Below are 10,000 nucleotides of genomic sequence, written 5' to 3'. Positions count from 1 at the left end.
TCAATTCCTTTAAGTTTCAGCTTTGCAACCATACTTCCCCCGGAACCCAAAAGCTTTGGTTTCCCGGAGGCTGCCCGCCGAGTCATCGGAGGAACTGCGGCGGATCGCTGGCTGGCATCGTTTATGGTTAGAACTAGGGCGGTATCTGATCGCCTTCGAACCTCTAACTTTCGTTCTTGATTAATGAAAACATACTTGGCAAATGCTTTCGCTTCTGTTCGTCTTGCGACGATCCAAGAATTTCACCTCTAACGTCGCAATACGAATGCCCCCGCCTGTCCCTATTAATCATTACCTCGGGTTCCGAAAACCAACAAAATAGAACCGAGGTCCTATTCCATTATTCCATGCACACAGTATTCAGGCGGGCTTGCCTGCTTTAAGCACTCTAATTTGTTCAAAGTAAACGTGCCGGCCCACCGAGACACTCAATAAAGAGCACCCTGGTAGGATTTCAACGGGGTCCGCCTCGGGACGCACGAGCACGCACGGGGCGGTCGCACGCCTTCGGCTCGCCCCACCGGCAGGACGTCCCACGATACATGCCAGTTAAACACCGACGGGCGGTGAACCAACAGCGTGGGACACAAATCCAACTACGAGCTTTTTAACCGCAACAACTTTAATATACGCTATTGGAGCTGGAATTACCGCGGCTGCTGGCACCAGACTTGCCCTCCAATAGATACTCGTTAAAGGATTTAAAGTGTACTCATTCCGATTACGGGGCCTCGGATGAGTCCCGTATCGTTATTTTTCGTCACTACCTCCCCGTGCCGGGAGTGGGTAATTTGCGCGCCTGCTGCCTTCCTTGGATGTGGTAGCCGTTTCTCAGGCTCCCTCTCCGGAATCGAACCCTGATTCCCCGTTACCCGTTACAACCATGGTAGGCGCAGAACCTACCATCGACAGTTGATAAGGCAGACATTTGAAAGATGCGTCGCCGGTACGAGGACCGTGCGATCAGCCCAAAGTTATTCAGAGTCACCAAGGCAAACGGACCGGACGAGCCGACCGATTGGTTTTGATCTAATAAAAGCGTCCCTTCCATCTCTGGTCGGGACTCTGTTTTTTTTTTTTTTTTTTTTTTTTTTTTTTTTTTTTTTTTTTTTTTTTTAAAAAAAAAAAAAAAAATTCTTTATTTAAAATCCCAATATCATACATAATTAACCCACCACCTAAAAAACATTAGTGGGTCGAATTTTGCTATGAATTACATTTCAGCAGCATATACCTTTATCTATTATATTCTATTACTATTATTAGCTACAGGAAGTTAGTTCAATCTACAGGTAACTACATTATCTACAGGTATCTATGTGGATTACTGTTAGGCTATCAACTCTAAGCTACTTTGCTACTGGTATCTACATCCTGCAGCGTTACAGGTGTGCCAGTATATAATATAAACCTACTATTTTATGGCCGTGCCCACCGAGCTAACCCCAGTGGGCGTGCCCCTGGCACCGGGCTGGCCTTCCGACAATCGCTGCAGGTCAAAAACAGAAACAAAAATTTCCTACACTCTACTCCTACAACCATAGTATATATTGTTATTATTTGTCGTAGTTAGTGTGCTATAGTCTAGTCGGTATGGTCACACCCTCCCCCTAATCCTGGATGCGTCGGATCCCGATCGTTGTTAACGATCGGCCAGTACGCACCCCGGCGGAATGGGATGATGCGTTGTGTCTAGAATTTGTGATCCTACCTACTCAATTTCCCTTCTGTATTCCCTTAGGACCTTGGCGGAAACCTCGCTAGCCAGTTTATCAATTATAGTGAAGGTGGTAGCGTCCCTAATGAGATGGAAGGTGTCTGTATTAGGTAGTGAATTTCGTAAATCCCGTGCTACGTCGTCGAAAAGCGGACACTCATAGACCACATGGTCCGGTGTGCCCAGTTCAGCACCACAGTCACACGATGGTGTCGCTCTTTTCCCGAACCGGCAAAGATATGCCGGGTACGGGCCATGCCCAGTGAGGAAGTGCAGCAGTCCCTTACTTGGCTGGAAGTGTTTCATCTGTAGTCTTTCCTGTACATTTGGTAATAGTTGGTATGTTCTTCTTCCGGTCTCTTCCCCATCCCAAATTTCCTGCCAAAGTTCCATTCCCCTTCTTCTAATTGTAATTTTGTCCCCCACTCTGACTCCCATTATATCCATTGTTTTTTCTATTCTCCCCTTTTTTACCCAATACCATGCAGCCTGCTCCCTGATTTTTACATCAAGGGGGCATAGGCCCATGAGTACTAGTAATGCTCCCCCTGGAGATGTTCTATATGCCCCCACTGAACGAAGTATCATGTTTCGCTGCACCCTCCGCACGGCCATGGCAGGAACGACCCTCGTGAGCCTGTGGGCCCAGACCCCGGACCCGTAGCCCACGATGGAAACCAGGATGGTGTTATGATACAATTTGATGAGACTTGGTGGAAGATGAAAACGTCTATGGCCAATGTTGATGAGATTATTTAGCACCTCTAAAGCCCTGTGTGTAGTTGCCTCGATATGCCTGCCGAAACTCCATTTTTCATCTAATATTAGCCCTAAGTATCTAGCTTCTCGACGACGTATAACTGGCGTGCCATCCATCCTAACTGTAGGGTTTCTGACCAATTGGCCCTTTAAGAGTAGATAAGTCGATTTGTTTGGTGCTATTTTTTGCTTCGTTTTGTGGCACCATTGTGAGAGTTGTGTCATGGTTCTCTCTATCTTTGGTTCTAGTTCCTCTCGGCTCCGGCCGCCAACCAACAGGAGGAGGTCATCCGCGTAAGCTATCACCTCTAGCACATCTGCACAGCTCTCCAGGGTCTCAAGAAGAGGCTCCATATTGACATCCCAAAAGAGTGGCCCCAGGACAGAGCCCTGTGGACACCCCTTTGTTATCTTTTTGCCCACTCTACCGCTAGGGGATGATAGCCAGACCTCCCTGTCCTCACAATAGCTCCTAAGACAGCCATATAGCGGCCCTGGGCACTCCTTCTCTCGCAAGCGAGAGAAAAGCGAAGGCCACCACAGGTTGTCAAAGGCGCCACTGATGTCCACCATGATGCCAACTATATACTTATGTGTGGATGACCCGCAGACCTCAGCCGCCATGGCGATTGCGTCAGACGCAGAACGCCCCGGCCTAAAGCCGAACTGCCTGCTGCTCATTCCACAAAGCACTCGGTGTGCCATCAGCCTGTCAGCCAGTAGCCTCTCTAGCAATTTTCCCAACAGATCCAACAGACAAATGGGTCTGTAGGACTTGACCTCCTTTGGGTCCTTATCCAGTCCCTTTTTTATAATTACTACATTTGCTTGTTTCCAGATGGTAGGAAACCTTTTGAGGCTTAGGGCCTCATTGTAGATTCTTGCCAGAGGTGCTACCAGTTGAGGAGCGAGGTATTGTACCACCTCCGCTATAATGCCGTCTGGTCCTGGGGCCTTTCCTCTCTTAAGTGCTTTAATGTGCTCCGCCACCTCGTTCTCCGAAAAAGGGTACACCAAGGTGTTGTTTTGGTACTCTTCTACCTGGGCTTGCCTAATTAGGCCTTGTTCTTCTGTATCCTCATTTTCCACGTCATCCGGAAGTAGGGACCGGAGAAGGACTTCAGCAGTTTCCTGCCATGTCCCAGTCATCCGATTCCCATCCCGGACGGTAGATAGTACCATAGGTGACCTAATTTTTTCCCTGACTATTTTATATGGAATACCCCAGGGATCTATAGCCAATTGGCTTTGGACGTACTTCTCCCAACTTACCAGCCTTACCCTTTTGAGCTCCCTCTGGAACTCCTCCTTGGCATTCCTATAGACTCCCAGCCATCTCTGTTTTTCTTCCCAGACGACACTTCGCTGATAGTACCTCCTCGCCCTCCTAACCGACTGACGCAACTGCCCTAGTTCAGCTGACCATGGTGCCGGGGAGGCCGCGACAGCCCTCCTCCTAGTTGGTACTGCAGCCTTTACCGCTCTTGTGATGGCACTAACCAGCTCCACAGCATGCCTGTCGACGTCTTCATCACCCTCCGGCCATATCGGTAGAACAAACTCTCTTGCAAGGCGCTCCCAATCAGTTTTATTATAGTTTAGCTGAAACTCCCACCCTATGTCCCAGTGGCATTCCCTATCTGTAAGCTCAAACGTTATTAAATTATGGTCACTCGTTGTTATTTGGTCTCTTACTTTCCAATTATTCAAATGCCCAGCAAAGTTAGGTGATACTAATGTTATGTCTATGTTGGTTCCTCCTCCTCCACCGCCTGTGTAGGTGGGGGGATTCCCGGCTCTATTAGCGACCAAGTATTGTAGTGACATTATTGTCTCCTCCATCTTCTCCCCTCTGCCGTCCCGGGTGCCACTGTACCACAGGGGGGATTTCGCATTGACATCTGCCACCACCACTATCTTTCTACCTCTTAACGCTGCTGTTACTCTTGATAGATGGTCTAAATAGGCCTCGATGTCCTCGCCATATTGGAAGTACATATTGACTAAGTGAATGACCCCGACTGGAGTCTGGAGTTCAGTCACAATACAGTGTTCGTTTGAGAAATGAGCCAAAACTGTGACTCGTATGGCTTTATTTAAAACTATAGTGGTGGCTTTAGGATCATCTCCAAAAGATACTATTTGCCAGCTGACACTGGCGAAAGCTATGTTCCCCGCAAGAGAGTATGGCTCCTGCAGACAGAGTACGTCAAGACTCATCTCCTCCACCACCCTCCGTAGCTCCTGCATGACCAATCGGCTGTTATGTGCATTAAGTTGTCCTATTTGTAATTTAATCATCATGGGAAGTACGTGTGTACGTATTGTTCTGGAAAGGTCTTTCTCCAGTCAAAAGCTATCCTTCCATTGGCTAGAACAGCCTGCTTATAAATTTCATCTAAATCGAATTTTTCGTTCCTCCTTTGGAAAACCTTCTGAACAAGGTCACGCAGGGCGCCGAAGTCAGTGGGGAGATTCATGGTCTTTAACTGTATCCTATCAACAGCCTCCATGGCCGAGAAGGTGACTTTACGTCCATACAGGTGTCCCACCCTCACTATATGCCTTAATGCTGTGGTCAGGACAGCCGGCTCCTCCAGACGCGAAAGTTGCAAAGCGTGTTCTAAATTTGGGTAGATCCTGATGGGGTCCACCTCTAAACGTTTAACTAACGGTTGGTCACAGGTATGGGTAACTACTGTACTACTAATTGCATTGACTTGGACTGGTCCTACAGATGTGAGGTTACTTTTAGTTTGGCCCGCTATTGCAGGACGCCTGACTGTGGGTGCCCGATCTTCTGGCGGTCTCGAGTTCCGGGGGGAGGGGAGAGCGATTGCTTCCCTTTCACACGGATCTGTCTGGATGGATACATCTACCATTTTTTCTGCTTTTCTTTCTTTAATGAAGGTTAAAAATTGCCTGAATTTGACAGCCCTGGCCGCGTCCCTACGCCTCTTCCCCGGAGACTTCCTTTTTGGCATCCTGCGCACAACTGCGGTTTCAGCCATAGTCAATCCTTGAAATTAACCTTTGCTCCAGCATCCTGTAAGTTGGGCAATTCCTACCTGAGGCATTGCAGGTCTTCTTGCCTCTCTTTGTACATGGGATACAGATTCCGGATTTTGTACAATTTTTTCTAATGTGATCTTCCGCTCCACATCTGGAGCAAGCCGGCTTCCTGTCACAGTACTTGTGGATATGATCTAAATCTCCACAATTGTGGCAGCGAGGCACCACCAAGTAGTCCCTAACGTTAATAGCATGAAACCCAACATATATCCTTCCCATAGATGTGAGCTTTTTCCACATAGATCCTGTAACTTCTGCTACGTGATGCACTGTCTGCCTGTCTCGTGGTCCTGTCTTAAATTTTAATTTGAATTCATTTGTAAATTGTTCATTAGTCATGTCATCGAAATTCTGATTCTTTATCGTGTTACACAGTTCATTGTTATCCATCGTAACCGGTACATCATACATTATTACGAGTGGATTCCTCTTCTTTGGGGGTTCGCACTTGACTGCCTTGCACAAATTTTGATTATTAAGAATTTTATTTTTATCTTCTTCAGTCGCCACGTCCACAATCACTACATTTTTAGTTGCCCTTACTTTATTAACTTTTATCTTATCCTTTACTGGGTTAATAACAGTCGTGAAAATCTCCTGAACCTTCTTTGTGTCTTGGCCAGGCAGGGGTCTTAAAAAGACCGCCGTGTCTGGCTTTTGTGCCACTTTCGCTATCGTCTCTCTCGTTGTCTGGGACTTGGGTGCAGCCTGAGCTACTACACCAGCCCATGTCCTAGCCGGTTGTCTCCTAAGGGTGAAGTTTTCCCGTTGCAGCTCCACCACTCGCCCCTCAAGCCTTGCATGAGCAATCGCCCAGGAGGCAAGTTCATTTTTTATGGCCAAGATCGCGGTTTGACTGATCTTACCATTCTTAACGTTGGACTCCAACAGCTGTGTAATTCTGTTGTGTCTCTCCGTAACACTTTCGTCGATATCCTGCATTTGCCCCGATGGGTCGGGAACAGAAAGCATCGAAGCTCTCGCGGAAGCACACGATTCACTTGTCTCAGGTTCAGCCATGATTGACAAGTGAAGAAAAAGGGGGGTTGGGAGCCCGTCTCTAACCCCGGACCGGCTCCTCTGGCATGGGGGGGGACTAAGATGCAGCTCGCCCACCAACCTTGTCCCTAGGCCAAGGGCACCTCTGAGCCGCCGAGTTCAGCACACTGTTGCCAGTGTCCTGGTCCCCTTCAGTGGCCCCGTCACCGACGATTTCTCCCAGTGTTCCTCGGCAAGTGCACCCCGCACTCCGGAGAAGCGGATGCACTTCTCGCCCTTCGCCGCCTACTAGCCCGAGCTCCCACCTACAGGCCAAGGACCCGCTCCTACTCAGGTGGCGGGCCGGTCACCCAGTCGTTCGACGGTCTGGACCCAGCTAACCTGGCCCAGGCGATGTCACCACCCCCTGGGTTTGGCAGAACACGCCCCGGTTTACCACGGGCGCGGCGAAGTGCACTTGCCGACTCGCGCCGAGGTCCCACGCCGACAAACGACGTCGCTGGCATACAGAGCACCAGCTGGTCTTGTGCTCTGCGAGTTGAGGGACAGATGGTTAGTCCCTCAGACACAGCTCCCCCTGTGCCACGCACCCTTCGCTTTCGCCTTGGGTTGGGGGCGTTTAACGTCCTACCGTGACGGGAGTTTAACGTCCTTCCTTGACACAACGACAACCCTCACCGTTCCACAGCCCGGAGGTGTTATGAGAGTGATGATGTGATAAAATGATGGTATGGCCCGGGTCTTATGTTGTGGAGTTTGACATCATCGAGACGGTGCGGCACTCAAACCCGAGTTACGTTCCCCGGAGGGCCTCCACACGTACTGGGGGATCATGGCCGACCATGTCTCACCCACCGCTTTTGATAATTCACGGTGGGCCAGTGCGGTTCAGTGAGGATTGCACCCAGTTAAGGGCTAGCCGTTTAACGTCATGCATGGACGGCCCTTCCCGTGTTAGCTTCACCCCATCTAAGGGGGTTACTGAGCGCCGGGGCCACGTCAAGGCCACGGGATAGGACATTACGGTCCCCGCCCCACTCAGGTTCCTCTGAGCCACAGAGCACTTCAGACAGTCTGAAGATTTCCGGGAATCAGAGGGTCTCCTGGCGGTTTTAACCCAGTTTCGGAAGGCAACACACCTTCCCCAGGTGGCGCCACGCAGACCGCTTTCCCGTGCGTCGGGACTCTGTTTGCATGTATTAGCTCTAGAATTACCACAGTTATCCAAGTAACGTGGGTACGATCTAAGGAACCATAACTGATTTAATGAGCCATTCGCGGTTTCACCTTAATGCGGCTTGTACTGAGACATGCATGGCTTAATCTTTGAGACAAGCATATGACTACTGGCAGGATCAACCAGGGAGCTGCGTCAACTAGAGCTGAGCAGCCGGCCGCCCGGGAGTGTGTCCCGGGGGCCCGCGCGAACACACAAGCGTCCGCTCAATCATTCTGCAAACAGGAGGAGGCTGAGCTCCCCTGCACAATACACCTCGAAACCCTCTCAGGTCCCGGCGGCGCGCAGCGCCGTCCCATGTACTTGGTCGGGTTCGAGAGAGGCGCAATCGCCCGGAGTTAGGCGAGTAGACGCTTTCGGTGCGACCACCCGTGCTCCCAACTGAGCTTGCCGCTGCCGACAGAGGCCCGGGAGCGTGCTGTCGTGGCATTGCCGGCGGGAGACAACACGCGCCACCTACGGTGACCGGCAGCTCCAACGCCAGCGCCACAGAAGGACAAAAGCCCCACTTGGGTGCCGAAGCGAACTCTCCCAGCACAGCGCACGCGCCAACACATCCGCACAGCTGCGATACAAACCACCAGCGAGAACCGCTGGGGCGACCGAGCAGCAGACGGCGTCGCGGCGCCGAGCGCCGGGCGGCGGCGCATCCTCAACGCACACAGTCCTCAATCGGACCAGCACACTGAAGATGTCCACCGCGCTTCGCACCGGGCCCGCGAGGACCTACTTTGGCCGCACGGCGCCGCGCGCAGGGTGCGCCGGCGCGCAGCTGCGACGCCTGCCGCGTCCGTCGGCCGGCGCGCCTGCCACTGGCCGCCCCCACCAGCCGGCTGTAGCGCGTGCGCCCACGCACCGCGCGGCCAGCACGCCGGGAGGCGCCCCCTCACCGGCCGGGGACGGTCCCACCCAGCCACCGCCGCGTATCGCTTCACACCCAGATGCCGTTCAGTTTCGTCGGCATGGTGGGTATCGCTGGAACAACCGGTTAGTACCTCAACCTATCGTCGCCATCACCGATTCACCCCTAGCGAGAACAACCGCACCACAACAGGTTACCATTTGTTCATTTGCGTAACTTCACCAGAAAACGCAGGCGTCCATCGCCATTTGCAACTTCCACGATTATTGCATGCCTGTGTCAGGTGTCACGCCACACTACGTCTGCCCACATACACGCAACAAAATGTGCACGCCTAGACAATACGTGGAAGGTGGCCCCCGTACGTATGCGATGTCCATTGCTCGAACGACTGTCAACCGGCCTCTGTAGCATGTCGCAGATATGGAACGCGGTGCACCATGCCATCACGGTGTGTGAGGAGAGACGACTAGGTCCGAATACATCAACAGACAGCTCATGCTGATCGCCATCCACGGCGTCCGTTCCTCCCACACGTCTCTATGGCGTACCACACTGCAATCCAGCTCTCATAGGGAGACGACACGTAGCTGCGTGCACAATATTTGCACTGTATGGTCCGCCGTTTTTGGGCGCAGTCGTTGTACGGTCACACATGTGCCACGATGTATCATTCAGTACATAAGGACGAATGTGCAGTACAGATTGTGGTTTACGCGTACGACATTAGCGGACAGTTGACACAGGCCGCACCACAACGTAGCCTGAGTACGTCGCATGCGGAGGGCATTGAACATGCAAAGTTCTCACCAACCAGCTTGCGAAGGCAGGGGGCAAGGTGGGGACGTGGGGAGGGGCGGCATGTACGTCCTGCTGCCATCCACATTACAGTGTACAGCAGGAGCATGTGGAAAGTGAGCAAGACTTGCAAGGTGTTTAACATGAAGCGATACACAGGGGAGCGGGGAGTGCGAGTAGCGAACTATATTGCGAGGGTTGCGGGTGGGCAACACTACACTAATTGAACGAGTCGTATAACAATTACAGAGCAGGTTTAGGCGACAACGTGGGTTACGTTAGGCGACAACGTGGGTTACGTTAGGGGACAACGTGGGTTACGTTAGGGCACAACGTGGGTTAGGTTAAGGCACAACGTGGGTTAGGTTAAGGCACAACGTGGGTTAGGTTAAGGCACGACGTGGGTTAGGTTAAGGCACGACGTGGGTTAGGTTAAGGCACGACGTGGGTTAGGTTAAGGCACGACGTGGGTTAGGTTAAGGCACGACGTGGGTTAGGTTAAGGCACGACGTGGGTTAGGTTAAGGCACGACGTGGGTTAGGTTAAGGCACGACGT

The sequence above is a fragment of the Schistocerca piceifrons genome, unplaced genomic scaffold (assembly GCF_021461385.2).
Source record: "Schistocerca piceifrons isolate TAMUIC-IGC-003096 unplaced genomic scaffold, iqSchPice1.1 HiC_scaffold_954, whole genome shotgun sequence".
Taxonomy (NCBI): Eukaryota; Metazoa; Arthropoda; class Insecta; order Orthoptera; family Acrididae; genus Schistocerca; species Schistocerca piceifrons.
Note: the sequence above shows the minus strand (reverse complement) of the source record.